The sequence below is a fragment of the Macaca fascicularis genome, chromosome 11 (genome assembly GCF_037993035.2).
Source record: "Macaca fascicularis isolate 582-1 chromosome 11, T2T-MFA8v1.1".
Taxonomy (NCBI): domain Eukaryota; kingdom Metazoa; phylum Chordata; class Mammalia; order Primates; family Cercopithecidae; genus Macaca; species Macaca fascicularis.
The window spans coordinates 88,408,612-88,424,494 of record NC_088385.1 but is presented as its reverse complement, the minus strand read 5'-3'; the positions used below and the strand labels follow the sequence as shown (position 1 = coordinate 88,424,494).

Below are 15,883 nucleotides of genomic sequence, written 5' to 3'. Positions count from 1 at the left end.
ACAGTAAATAAAGTGGATAATTTAAATTTATCTAGAGAAGAAATACTTTGTTGAGTCAGAAATGCTTAAGAATTTTAACAGTTGCTAACAAAAAGTGGTTGAAATTTAACATCAAAGGTGCACTACATAATAGATAGATGAGCATGGAGGGCATGTGCAAGTTTAAGTTCAACATCTAATAATCTGTATGTGGTTCTCATGTCATAGAGTGGGCCCCAAATTGCTCAGGTAACTCTTTTTGTGTTTGTAAAAGTCATGGTTTTAAAACTCCTCCAGGTATTATTTTAAAATCTGGAACTATGTAGACATCTGGTATCCAGAGTGAGAGGCGAAGAAATAACATCCCACTCTGGAGCTTTAATGTAATTTCTGTAAAACTAGTTGATGACATATATTTCAAAACATGAAATAAACTTAACAGCATATAATGAAATGACTATGTTGTAAAATTAGTGTTCTTCTAATCAACTAACATATGTCTGTTAAAGGACCAACAAAAACAAAACTCTTAATCCTGAATTTTATATGATTTAACATTATAATTTAAGCATAAAGGTCATTATGGGCTATCACCAAGATAACACACGTAAAACTTTGTGAAAAATTTGGTTTAAGCACAGAGAAAAACAAAGAAGAAGAAATAAAATATGGAAAGTAAACACCATTTTAAATTTGTGTGTGTGTATGATTGTGCATTAGTATATATGTAGATAATGTTCACACATATACATACACACATATATGACACATCTATGTACATTCATTATGAAATTATGTAAAAAAATAAAACATCTTCAAAATGTGAATTAAACCAGATTTACTAATTTTGCCTTATTATAAACAGAAGTTTTAAATTTCAATTTTGACATGCCTTTTTTGTTCACTTGCCTGTATATCTTGTTATCCCAATGGAGTCTAAAATATGTCTTCATTTGTATGTGACATACTCAGTGAATGGTGAATTAGCAACAACATTTCTTGATATTGGAAGAAAGATTTTGGGGTATTCGAAGTTTTTTTTTCTTTTTCTTTTTCTTGGGATCCTCTAATCCGATATCTAACTGCGAAATTTGACAACACTTACTGAATGGAGTTTCTCATTTGGGTGCCACAAAATGCAGTTTGTCTCCCTGCTCACCTGCAGAATCATTTCCGTTCTAACTATAGCTGTTATCTGGCACATCATAGCTCCTCAATAATGATTTGTTGCACAAGTGAGTGAGTGAATGAGTTCTATGATCCTGTGCATACTCAGCTGTAGATTGTCTGGAAGTAAAAGACCGGGAAGTTGAAGGCCCGGAAGTAGGATGCATGAGTAAACTCAGGGGGACAAGATGGCTGACTAGATGCAGCCAGAAAGCGCTGCTCCCACTAACAGAGACCAAATTATTAAGTCAGCCACCATAATTTGAGCAGGTATTTGGAGAGAAACAGCTGATAGTGGATGGAGATGTGACTCTGAAACTGAGGCTGAATAGAAAGGAAGCTGGAAGCCCTACTTAAGGTACCTGATCACTAGGGCCAGTTCCCAGCCACTAATGGCTCGTGGGAAAGGGGTGAGTGAGGGAAATGAGATTTGATTCAGTCTCCCCACGGACCTCTGGGAACCTAATGACAGGGGACCGTGCATCCCCTATGGACATGTGAGCTGTCAGGAGATCTCTCCAGGGAATAGGCAGAGACAGGCCTTCAGACGGCATGGAGCCCAGGAGTTTTTGTGTACTGGCAGCTCTAGTGAAAAGCAACCATAAACGCCCATCACTCGGGCCCCCCTCCCGGCTCCCCCAGAGGCATTGGCCCCAGCTGACTTCTAGGCAGAAGACAGCTGAACTTTCTTCCCTACAGATGTGACTGGGGCACATCTGTTCTGCAAGTCCTTCCACATGCTGTCCCCTGACCCCCACAGAGCCTGTGCCCAGCTGCCCTGCAGGACTGGGTACACCCCCCAGCCTCCACAGCCCTGCTGAATGTGTTGCGGTATATGAGTACTTTCCAGACAGCCCAGGAACACAACAGATACCCTGGCACAGCTAGAAGCCAACCCTGAACCACGGATGTCCCGGTTCCCCAGGGCTGCAGTGAACAGCTCAGTGCTGTGGCCAGCACTCAGGCAGGGGAGAAACCCCCCTTGCAGGAGGGGGAACCCCACCTCAGAACACTGAAAGGGGCAAGATGCTGGGTCCCGGGGCCCAGGTAGGAGTGGGGCATGCCTCCCTCTGAAGAGCTGGTTCATAAACAGTGTGGCATATCTCCCTGTCATAACTTTTGTCCAAAAAGAACCTCGTGGCCTGGAACACCTACCAAAAGAAACTGAGGCACAGCGCTGGTGATTGCAGAGGGCTCCCCACAAGTCCTGAGAGCAGACATGGTGAGCAAGCCATCTGTCTTCCTCAACCATTGCATAGCACACCCGCGAATGCTAGGAAGTAGAAGAGTCATGGGGCTAGGTATCAGCCTAGCTACCAGGATTACTCTTAAGTGCCATCTACTGGATCACAGCCCAAACTACAGCATCAAAAATTATCCTGTTAATATATACACCTGTGAAAACAAGCCCAAACATTCACCTACACGTAAAAATCCTGTACAGAGCCCTGGTGCTCTGAAAGTACCCAGAAACAAAGCCAACTGACTATACTCAGCTAACTCTACGGTTAAAGGACATCAAAACTCCCTGATGAGAAAGAATCAATTCAAAAAGACAATATCCCCTTCTAACAAGTCCACTAGCTCCTCAGCAATGGTTCTTAGCCAGTCTGAAATGGCTGAAATGACAAACATAGAATTCAGAATCTGGATGGCAAGAAGCTCATCAAGATTCAGGAGAAAGTAAACGCATCCAAGAAATCCAGGGAATCTAGTAAAATGATCCAAGATTTGAAAGATGAAATAGCCATTTTAAGAAAGAACCAAACTGAACTTCTAAAGCTGGAAAACTCACTACAAGAAATTCATAATATAATTTGAAGTGTTAACAGCAGAATAGACCAAGCTGAGGAAAGAATCCCAGAGCTTAAAGACCAGTTTTTGAAGCAACTAAGACAAAAAGGAATTGAAAAAAATGAACAAAACCTCTAAGAAATATGGGATTATGTAAAGACAATAAATCTATGATTCATTGGCACTCCTGACAGAGAAAGAAAGAAAATAAACAATTTGGAAAATATATTTGCAAACGTAGTCCACGGAAATTCTCCTAATCTCACTAGAGAGGTAGACATGAAAATCTAAAAGATACGGAGAACCCTAGCTAGATAAGCTGATCGTCCCCAAGGCCTGTAGATTTTTTTAACAAAAAAAAATCTTAAAGACAGCTAGAGACAAAGGTCAAGTCACGTGCAAAAGGAACTTTATCAGACTAGCAAAAGACCTCTTAGCAGAAACCTTACTTGCCAGAAGACATAGGGATATTGTTGTCAGTGTCCTTAAAAAAAATCAATCAAGAATTTTAAATCCCACTAAACTAATCTTCATAAGTGAAGGAGAAATAAAATCCTTCTCAGACAAGCAAATATTGAGGGATTTTTTTGCAACTAGACCAGTTTTACAAGGGATCCCTAAAGGAGTGCTAAACTTAGAATCAAAAGAACAAAACCTGCTACCACAAAAGCACATTTAAGTACGTAGCCCTCAGGTACTATAAAGCAACTGTGAAATCAAGTCTACATAGCAACTAGCTAACAACATAATAACAGGATCAAAAATCACACATATCAATATTGACCTTGAATGTAAATGAGGTAAATGTTCCACTTAAAAGACACAGAGTGGCAAACTGGGTAAAAGACAAGATTCAACCTTCTGCTTTCTTCCAGGGACCCATTTCACATATAACAACACCCACAGGTTCAAAGTAAAAGAATAAGGAAAGATCTACCATGCAAATGGAAAACAAAAAAGAGAAAGGGTCCCTATTTCTATATCAGATGAAACAGACTTTTCACCAATAAAAATTAAGAAGGACAATGAAGGGCATTACATAATGATAATGAGTACAATTCAACAAAGGAGACTTAACCATTCTAAATATATACACACCCAACATTGGAGCACCCAGATTAATAAAACAAGTTCTTGGTCTACAAAAAGACTTAGACAATCACACAGTAATGATGAGAGACTTCAACACCCCACTGACAGCCTTAGATTGTCAAAGCAGAAAACCAACAAAGAAACTGTGGACTTAAAGTCAACACTTGACCACTTGGACCTAATGGACATCTACAGAACACTCCACCCAACAACCATAGAATATATACTATTCTCATCTGCACACGGAACATATTTTAAGATTGATGACATGCTTACTCATAATGGAAATCTCAATAAATTAAAAAAAAAACCATACCAAGTACATTCTTGGATCACAGTGCAATAAAAATATAAATTGATAACAAAAAAATCTAAGAAGTACACAAATGCATGAAAATTAAACAATTTGCTCCTGAATAATCCCTGGGTGAACATTAAAATAAAAAATTCTTTGAAATTAATGAAAATAGGTATAAAACTTATCCAAATGTCTAGGATACATCTAAAGCAATGTTAAGAGGAAAGTTTATAGCCCTAAATACCTTCATTAAGAAGTTAGAAAGAGTTCAAATTAACACTCTCACTTTGCACCGAAAGGACCTAGGAAAAATAAAAAGAAGAAACCAACCCCAAAACCAGCAGAAGTAAAGAAATAACTAAAATTACAGAACATTAAAATTGGGATGCAAAAATATATTTTAAAAATTGATGAAACCAAGACTTGGTTTTTGAAAAAATAAACAAGATTGGCATATCACTACCTATATTAGCAAAGAAAAAAATAGAAGATTCAGATCAGTACAGTCAGAAATGACAAAGATGACATTACAGCTGATCCCACAGAAACACAAAAGATTCTCGGAGAGTATTATGAGAAACTATATGCACACAAATTTTTAAATCTAGAAGAAATAGTTAAATACCTGGAAACACACAATATCTCAAGATTGAATCAGGCAGAGATTGAAACCCTGAAAAGACCAATACCAAAAGACCAATACCAAATTCTGAAGTTCAATCAGTAATAAGAAACCTACCAACCAAAAAAGCCCTAGACCAGATGAATTCACAGCTGAATTTTACCAGGTCTATAAAGAAGAACTCGTACCAATCCTATTGAAACTATTCCAAAAAATTGAGGTGGAGGGACTCCTCCCTAACTCATTCCATGAAGCCAGAATCAGCCTAATACCAAAATCTGGCAGAGGCACAACAAAGAAATAAAACTATAGTCCAGTATCGCTTTTGATCATAGATGCAAAAATCCTCAACAAAATACTATAAAACCGAATTCAACAGCACATCAAAAAGCTAATTCACCACAATCAAGTGGGCTTGATTCCGGGGATGCAAGGTTGGTTCAAAATATGTAACTCAATAAACGTGATTCATTACATAGCAGAATTAAAAGCAAAAACCATGTGATCATCTCAATAGACACAGAAAAAACTTTTGATAAAATTCAACATCTCTTCATGATAAAAACCCCCAACAGACTAGGCATCAAAAGAATATACCTCAAAATAAGAAGAGCCATCTATAACAAACATGCAACCAATATCATACTGAACGAGCAGAAACTAGAACCATTCCCCTTGAGAAATGGAACAAGGCAAAGATGTCCATTTTCACCAGTCCTGTTTGACATAATATGAGAAATCCTAGCCAGAGTATTCAAATAAGAGAAAGAAATAAAAGGCATCCAAGTATAAAAAGAAGTCAAAATATCTCTCTTCAATGATGATATGGTTCTATACTTAGAAAACTCTAAAGACTCTGCGAAAAGGCTACTAGATATGATACATGACTTTAACACAGTTTCAGGATACAAAATCAATGTTAAAAAATCAGTAGCAATTCCATACATCAATAATGTTTAGGCTAAAATTCAATTCAGAACACAATTCCATTTACAGTAGCCACAAAGAAAATGAAATACGTAGGAATTCAGCTAACCACAGAGTTGAAAGGTCTGTACAGGAGGAAGTGCAAAACATTGCTGAAATAAATCAGAGATGACACAAATGAATGGAAAAAACATTCCATGCTCATGGATTGTAAGAACCAACATCATTAAAATGGCCATATGCCTGAAGCAATTTGCAGATTCAACTACTCCTATCAAACTACCAATGTCATTCTTCACAGAATTAGAGAAAACTATTCTAAAATTCATATGGAACCAAAAAGGAGCCCAAATAGCCAAAGCAATCCTAAGCAAAAAGAACAAAGTTGGAGACATCACACTGCTCAACTTCAAACTATAAGGCTCCAGTAACCAAAAGAGCATGGTATTGGTACAAAGAGACACATAAACCAATAACACATAACTCAGAAATAAAGCTGCCACCTACAACCCTCAGATCTTCGATGAGGCTGACAATAGCAAGTCACGAGGAGGTGACTCCCTAGTCGATTAATGGTGCTGGGATAATGGGCTAGCCACATGCAGAAGATTGAAACTGGGCCCCTACCTTTCACCTTATATAAAAATTAACTAGAGATGGATTAAAGATTTAAATGTAAGACCTCAAACTATAGAAATCCCAAAAGAAACCCCAAGAAATACCATTCTCAACATCGACCTTAGCAAAGAATTTTGTGCTGTCCCCAAAAGCAATTACAACAAAAGCAACAATGGACAAGTGGTACCCAATTAAACTAAAAAGCTTCTGTACAGTGAGATAAACTATCAACAGAGTAAACAAACAACCTACAGAATGGGAGAAAATATTTGTGAGCTATGTGTCTGACAAAAGTCTAATAGCCTGAATCTTTAAAGAAATTAAATCAACAAGCAAAAAACAAATAACCTCATTAAAAATGGGCAAAGGAAATGAACAGATACTTTTCAAAAGAAGACATACCAGTGGCCAACAAACATAAGCGGTGGCTCAAGCCTGTAATCCCAGCACTTTGAGAGGCCGAGACGGGCGGATCACGAGGTCAGGAGATCGAGACCATCCTGGCTGACACGGTGAAACCCCATCTCTACTAAAAAATACAAAAAACTAGCCGGGCGAGGTGGCGGGCGCCTGTAGTCCCAGCTACTCGGGAGGCTGAGGCAGGAGAATGGTGTGAACCCGGGAGGCGGAGGTTGCAGTGAGCTGAGATCCGGCCACTGCACTCCAGCCTGGGCGGCAGAGTGAGACTCCGTCTCAAATAAATAAATAAATAAATAAATAAATAAATAAATAAATACTCAACATCACTAATCAGAGAATTGCAAATCAAAACCACAATGAGATACTGTCTCACACCAGGCAAAGTGGGTATTTTTACAAAGTCAGGAAACAATAGATGCTGGTGATGCTGTAGAGAAAGAGAACGCTTATGCACTATTGGTGGGAATGTAAATGAGTTCGGCCACTGTGGAAAGCAGTTTGGAGATTTTTCAAAGAACTTAGAGCTGCAATTCAACCCAGCAATCCCATTACTCAAAGGAAAATCAATCATTATACCAAAAAGTTACATGGACTCATATGTTCAGTGTCATTCTATTCACAATGGCAAAGACATGGAGTCAACATAGATGCCCATCAATGGTGGACTGGATAGTGAAAATGTGCTCCATATACACCATGGAATACTATGCAGCCATATAAAAATAATTAATCTTGTCCTTTGCAGAAACATAGATGGAGCTGGAGGCCATAATCTTAAGTGAATTATCACACAAACAGAAAACCAAATACTGCATTTTCTCACTTATAAGTGGGAGCTAAGCATTGAGCACACAGGGATAACAACATAGGAGCAATTGACTCTGTAGACTACTATAGTGGGAAGGGAGTGTAGCATGGGTTGAAAAACTACTTATTGGCTATTATGCTCACTACCTGGATGCAATACACTCATGTAACAAATCTGCACATGTAACCCCTGAATAAAAATTGAGAAAACAAATCATACAGTAAACTCAGGGTTTTGGCTATCTGCAAAGGGTTATTTGTGCTACATATTGTAGAACTCAAGATATAAAGCTAAGGGTACAGATACTGTTAGAAGTGGATAAATATGAAGATCGATATATTAAATAGAGATAGATAGATTATAGATGATTGATAGATGATAGACAGACGGACAGACAGGCTAGTGACATTACATACTTAACTAACATTCATATGTTATCCATGTAAATTTACTAGGATATATTGTCCATCTGGGCTGCAAATTTCATTCCATATGGCGTGAATTATAACTGAGTGTTTGCCTGGAAAATGCTTTGTTATCCTATAGTGCTACCATGCAAAGTGTAATAATATCTATCTCCTACCCTCGCCTCCTCTCTCCTCTCCCTCTTCTCTCATCTTTATCTTTTCCCTTTACCTCCTTTCATCTTTCTCTCTCTTTCTCTCTCTCACCACTATGTTCTTCTCTTCCTTCTCTCCCCCATTGTTCTTTCAGTATGACCATTTTCCCCTGACCATTTATCAGAAATTAACAGAAAATAGGCAGCCTTTTCAGTGTATTTATTTAACTCCCCAAATTCTTATCATTTTAGCAAAATTTTGAGCTTTATATCCAGTACCCACAAATGAATGAAAGAAAGGCTGTACCAAATTGCTTGTCTTAAAACAGAATATATCTCACAACTGTTTCTTAAAACTAACTTATTTTCAAGGGTTACAAAAATATGTGAGTTGAATTTCCTGATATAAAAGCATAGACTCTAAATTATTTTTTGAACATTTTATAACACCAAGGTGATAACATACATTTCAGGTGGAATAGGAGTAATTGTTCCTAAGGGCACAAGGGTGTATTAGACAATTTCTTGGGGTCTTCTCTTAATTCTATTAAGAGCAAATGTCTGGCTTCAGGATTTTTATTTTACTGCATTTTAAGTTAAGTATAATTTAATCATATTTTTACTGTTTCATTTTCAACTCCTTTCTGTAAAAATTCAGGTGGTTGGGATACCTAATGTTAAACTTCCTGAAGCTCAACTTCATAATTTATCTGTCTTGGAAAAGACACATCTTAAGAAATTTTTGGTAGTGGTCTGTCTGTAGTGATTAAAATGAGTATGTTATTTACCCTTCATGTACGGTGGTAGCCATTGCCTGAAAACCAATGATTGATAACATAAGCACATTAAATTTTATTTGAGCTGTGATATTGTACCATATATATATATATGGTATATATATGTATAATTTTCAGTTGAAATGGTTTTATGATAAATTGAAAGCAATCAAACTAAGAATGAAGTTTCTTCACAACCCAAAATAATCTTGGAAAGCTATTTGGCAAACTAAAGAAAGACATTAAAATATACTAACCAAAAGTGTGAAAATGTGACTCAACATTTCATATCTTTTTTTTTAAACAGGAATGTTCTAATTTTATTTGATTTTATAGGAAAAGGATGATGACCAGATTAAGTGTCTTTACTAATTTTACTTGAAAAAAAAGTTTGTAAATACTAACACATACCTAGCACAGTTGCCTCATGTCCTGAAATGCTTTCAGCCATATTCCATACCATTTCATTTTTTTCAAACATTGATTCTTTTCTTTGGAAAGCCTTTAACGTCATGCTTTGGCCAGGGCCACGCTGACATATGCCTGGAGTTCAGTGGTTTCCAGATGAACTCAGTATACATTATATCAAGTCAATTGTTAGCATTTGTCAAACTGTATTGCAGTTGTTTTGCTACTTAACTACCTCTACTTAGCTGGTATCTCTCCCACAAAATTTAAAGTTTATGAAGCACTGACATTGTATCTGATAATCCTTTCCCCAAAGCCTGGAAACAATATCAGTAAAGTATAAGGCATCTGATGATTAGTCTTTGATTAATGCATAGTTGAATGGATAAATAAATGAATAAATGTGGAAGAGAAAGGAAAATTGTAAGGGGCAGGTGTAATGTAAAGGGGTTTTTATTTTTAATCAGAATAGTGATTCTGTCATTGAGAAAGGTATTCTACTTTCTTGAATACCAATGTTCTCATATATAAAATCAATATATTACCCAGGTCAAATGACAGTGTATGGCTCAAATTAAATGCCATGTGTCCATGTCTGACACTTAAGTACTGAATGTTAGTTCTTTTTACCTTTCTAGATTTTCAGGTAATGTAGCTCATGAAGTCACCCTAATTAATAAGCCTAAATTAATGTCCACATTTGTTTATATTCTTTAGAATGGATTTGATATGTATAACGCTCTTAAAGTAATTTTTCAAAAGGTGTATCTGTTTTGTTCCTCTAATATAATAAAAGTTCCTCAAAGGTAAACATACTTTTGTGTTTACCATGGGTAGGAAGACCATGGTAAACACAAGACCAAGTTCTGGTTTACCAAGGACAGTCTTTGTGTCTATTGTCTGGAATAATGGTTGATCGTTCTTCTTTTCCCCTCAAATATGTGCCACTTATACTATAAATTATCCACTATATGTGATTAATAACCATAGCTCTCTAGGGCTAAGTGTTCTGTTTTATTTAAAAATATTTATTACTTAAAAAAAATTTTTAAATCAATTTTGCTAAATGTTAATATCAAAAACAATAATTTTTAAATGAATGAATAAAACTACATATATATAAATTACATATTTGAATTGACATATTTTCATTTTTCTAAGTAACTGTTCCAGTGAATGGTTTGAGCAAGTCCCCATTTCCAGAACTTTTATGGTGATACCTTTCTCTTTAATTACCAATTCATTTAAAAAATTTAATAAAATCCTAAACGTAAACTTCTTAGGAAATAATTAGTTTTTTAATTGAGTAACTGAACATAGTTTATAAATTCTGTATTTACTTATTATTTTATTCTTGGGAAATGTGGAACTTCCTGAAAACTATTATATCAAATAGCACTAGCAATTTGGAGAATATGATTGCTTTTGAGAATGTATTCTTTGTATTTTTCATGTAAATAAAGGTGAAGAAGAGGCTGGGTGTGGTGGCTCATGACCAACAATTTGGGAGGCTCATGACCAACAATTTGGGAGGCTGACTCAATAGCATCTCTTGAGGCCAGGAGTTTGAGACCAGCCTAGGCAACATAGCAAGACCCTGTCTCTATAAAAAATAAAATAAAATAAATAGCCAGGTGTGGTGGCACCCTCTTGTAGTCCTAGCTCCTAGGGACACTGTGGATCACTTGAGCCCAGGAGTTCAATGCTGCAATGAGATGTGCTCACATCACTGTACTCCAGCCTGGGCGACAAGAGCAAGTCTCTCTCTCCCTCTCTCTCTCTCTCTCAAAAAAAAAAAAAAAGGTGAAACAGAATGGAGACAAATTTGGGTGTTACTACCTTAATTTTATTTAAATGTTACAGAAGACTTTGAGTGAGGCATACTTATCCCCATTTCATAAATGAGGAGATGGAGGCTTATTAAGGAACAATGAACTCAGTGTGGTCACTGAATTTTTTCCTTTACTTTCTGAGCATATGCTGAAGTTTTGAATTTCTAATAAGACTGTGGCCAAGCTGATTTTTAATTTTTGGTCATATTGATTAGAAATGATGTTTAAAGCAATTACTTAGCCATATTGTGTAAGCAGCACATTCACTGAGTCAACATTTATCAACCACCTGAAATGTGTTTGATTACAGGGATAGATGTTTGATAATTATTTAAAATTAAGGTATGAAGACTGTCCAAGAAATACGGACATGGATATTTGCAAGGGATTCATTTTCTTCTTCTATATGTACCCTTTTCTAAAATTTATTATTCTGAGAACAGTGCCGCAATTAAGGAGTTCTGTCTGCATTTAAATCAATCTTCTTTTTCAGAGTGTATATTTCTCATGAATCTTAACTGTGTCGCATTACCCCAGGGTCTCAAAACTTCAAGGACCAAAATAAGAAACCACTCAAATTATAGATTTAGGTGTTAGGAAAGTGAATGACTTTAATAGCTACATAACAAATCTTTTTGAAAGCCAGATGTTTTCTGGTTGTTAGCTTTCAACAAAATTGGAAGATGACTTAATCAAGGTATTTAATGATTATTATAAAATATATTTTGGATTCTAGTATATATGCAGAAGAAATTAGAAAATTTGAGTATAGTGCTGATAAAAACCCTAACAACAACACAACCTTTTTTATTTTCTATCTAGTTACTTCTGGGGAAAGGGTTTCTCAACAATAAATCTACAAAACTAAAAATTAGGACTGTCTAATTCTAATAGTATGTTTGAATTGAAACAAGCTAGTTTTAAAAAGATAAAACTCCAGTTATATCATAAAAACATACATTTTTGTATTATCCAGGCATAATATTTTATTTTCTATATTTATCAGCATTTTAATATGTTTATTCTGTTCTGGCACATTGTATGGTAATAATATTTGTGAATGCTACTCATTTCAAGAGATAAGTTTGAACACTTATAAGCATATTGTCTTTTAAAATTTAAAAAGAAAAATATTTTAAGTGTATATTATATATTTTTGCAGTAACAAATTATAATATTACTGATAAAATACTTTAAGGCACACAATATGGAAAGATACTACAATATAGTAAAATAAAATTGTGTGCAGGAGGAAAGGAAAAAAAGTTGAAGGAATAAAAGGGATGTTATAAAATTTCCATTTCTAAGAGCTCTTTAGTTTTTTAATAGAAGATGGGCATTAAATTGCTATTCCATTTGATGCATTTAAATGAGTATCATCTGTCAATACCTATGATGTACTGTAATTTAAGTCTTTTAAAGTATTTAAATTTTGACAAAGAGAGGCTTCATAGTTTTTCAAACTGTATGCACCTAAGCTTACGAACCAACCAGGTTTGGAAAGTACGGTACTAGATGAAATGTTAGGCATGGAACTTAGCACAGCTCTGAGCCTGCTCCAAGACTGTTCAGTTCCTGTCCATCAGGACTTCTTGTGCCTGACTGAATGGGGCTTTCCTACAGAAAAAAAAAAAAATATGTCAAATGTCCCTGACTAAATACTTATTATTTCCTTTAGGCAATTGATATGAGTTAAAGAGATGTGTTTTTTAATGAGACAGACATTTCTCCATCCTCCAGCAACTCCAACATTCATGGCTTTCAGAATGAGAATGATAGGATCATACCTTGATATATAAGCTTTGGCCTCAGCCACAATGGACGTGGAAGAATTCTACATCTTGGCAATTTTTAGACCTGGTAACACCTTCCCTATTGCTACCAGGCAGAAGGGAAAGTTGAGATGTTTCCAAATAGCCATTTAGAATTATGAAATAACATTTTCAAAAATAGTCATAGGAAGAAAATATTCTGGAAAAATTGTATACTTCGGCAATTTCAGTAATTTTTAGAATAAAGCATTATACTTAAAATAATTATATATTAGTAGTACTATTTCTCCCTCCTGCCTCTTTTAACATTAACCCATACTACTTTCCTCTCCTCCCCCACCAAAGAAATATGAAAAATAAAGTGTATTCTTATTGGCTGGAAAGCTTCATAATTCCCAGTTAAAATAAAATAGTTTGCTGGCTGATGCAAATGCAGCAAATACATGGGACTGTATTAAGAATATGTGATATTTTACCAAAAACGTTTGATTTATGAGTTCCTCTACAATAATAAGCAATCTGGTGAATTTTCTGATCTCAGTTGTGTTAGACCCAGTTGACAGGTAAACATTAAAGTACATGGAGTTTATACTTGCATGGTAAAAATCTATTTGACAAACTTTTTTTCTTAAAACTTGGCTCTCAGGAACCTTGAGGTTTCTGTTTGAGAGATTATTTCTACTCATAGCTCTCTGGAGAACATGAGTTACATGGCCCCACTAACCACAAGAGGAAGTTAGATCCTAACATGTATCTTGAATATTTCACATATATAACTGATTTCCACAGCTAGTAAATCTATAAAGTCATTTTAAAAATTTGATGATCATTCGAATGAATCCCATGTGGACTAAGATATCAGAAGGAAAAATATTAATTTGAAAAAAATGAATAATATAGCTATTTTAAAATACTGGAAAACAAAACATAATTTTTCAAGTTTACTCACAATAATAGAGTTATAGTTAAGGAAATCAATAGCTTCAGCAAATCATAAGTGATTTATGTAAGAGAAAACCATTTTTTAAAAATAATCATTGAGTGCACTAAAAACAAATGGATGGGGGCATGTCAAGGGACACAGGAGACAACCTGAAATAAAGGAGCTAACAATGATTAAAGCTGGGACAATATGAAAAACAATCTAAATTATGTAATATTAAATTACAAACAAGAGTATAAAGTAAATATACATGGTTCTCTACTGTTATAAGTAAATAACTGAAAAAGTAAATAATTAAAGGAAAAGAGGCCAGCCATTACAGGAGAAATATATTTTGGTACTCTTTCTTCCAGGGGGCCAAGCTTAATTTCACCTATTATTACCACCTCTGTTGAGGGTGTACTACTTGCCGAAGAATAGAGTATGGAAAGGGGGAAATAGTAACTTTACAGTAGAGAAACCAGGCAAAAACTTTGTTAGTCAAATGACAAAGGTTGACGTCATTAATAATGTTATGTGGATGTCGTGTACCACTAATATGATGTGATTGAGGACACTTCACCTCTGTGGTGTGCTTATCCATTCATAGCCCAGTGTAATCAGGATGAAAACAGGCAAGCATGTATGATTTCATGGGATTGGGAGATATTCTACAGAACCCTTGGCCAATTCTTCTCAAGACCATCAAGATCATGAGAAACAGAAAAGCTGTCACACACCAAAAGAAACTGGAGAGACATGACAACTAAGTAAATATGGTATCCTGAAAATGAACCTAAAATACGAACAGCACATTAATGGCAATACTAGTAAAATCCAAGTAAAGTGTATGAGTTTAGTTAATAATAATACACTAAGATCAGTTTCTTAGTTTTCACAATTGTCCCATAGTAATGCAAGATAACAGTTAGAAAAACTGAATGAAGGATATATAGGAATTCTCTGTACTTTCTTTGCGGATTTTCTATAAATCTGAAATTATTCCCAAATTGGAATTTATTAAAATAATTTTCTGGTTTATTTAGCAGTTTGCTAGTTAAATAACCTATACACATAATTTACCAGGTTGTAGGAGTTCCATCTAAGGAACTGAGGATCACCTTTCTGCATCCTTTCCATTGATGTTATAAATTTCATGTGTCATTGGAGAATCAGAAATACTAATGAATAATAATTTAGGTTTTAAGTGTAAATCATCATCCTTTACAGCCTTCAGGTTTAAAGTAGGTGGTTTTTATTATGTATGACTGTGTCATCTTAGATACATTCACAAAGACATCACTTTTGGCTTATTCTGTTTCCTATCCTACTGAAGTCTCCACATTTGAACCATGTGTAAATGGAACATTTATTTTTACCTCTAAAAGTTGTCAAGTCATCTGAATATGATCTTTTATACAAATTGAAGAATTCGTTAAAGATATACAAAAAGAACATAGTTTGCAACAAAACATGTTTGCATTCAATATTTTTGGATTTTTGAGTTGAAAATCTTCATGTGTATAAAATATTTTTTATTAATTCTTGTATGTATATATGTATATGAAATAAGGTTATGACTATTTAAAACAAATGTGTGGTACTTTTTGAAGCACTGATTGTCAAACATAATGTTTTTTTAGCTAAGATGGGGGAAATGAGATAATAATAATTACATTCATATTCATGATGTTCTATAGCAGTTCAGAAAAGTGGAAAATATTTGGTACATTTTATTTGATAGTACTCCTAGTATATAGAGTCTTACCGAATTGTATGCTATTGCCTCTCAATGTCCCAGCCAGCTGTAACAGCTGTAATATACTTTGATCTATAAATTATAAAAGAACTCTTTGTAAAAAAAAAAAAAAAAAAAAAAATCACATCTT

The 15,883-nt window shown here is 35.1% G+C and overlaps 1 protein-coding gene across 18 annotated transcripts in view; it reads left to right on the top strand.

The window, feature by feature from the left end:
• PPFIA2 (PTPRF interacting protein alpha 2) overlaps positions 1-15,883 on the top strand; it is a 515,275-nt gene that overhangs the window by 151,173 nt on the left and 348,219 nt on the right. The window lies entirely within an intron of this gene.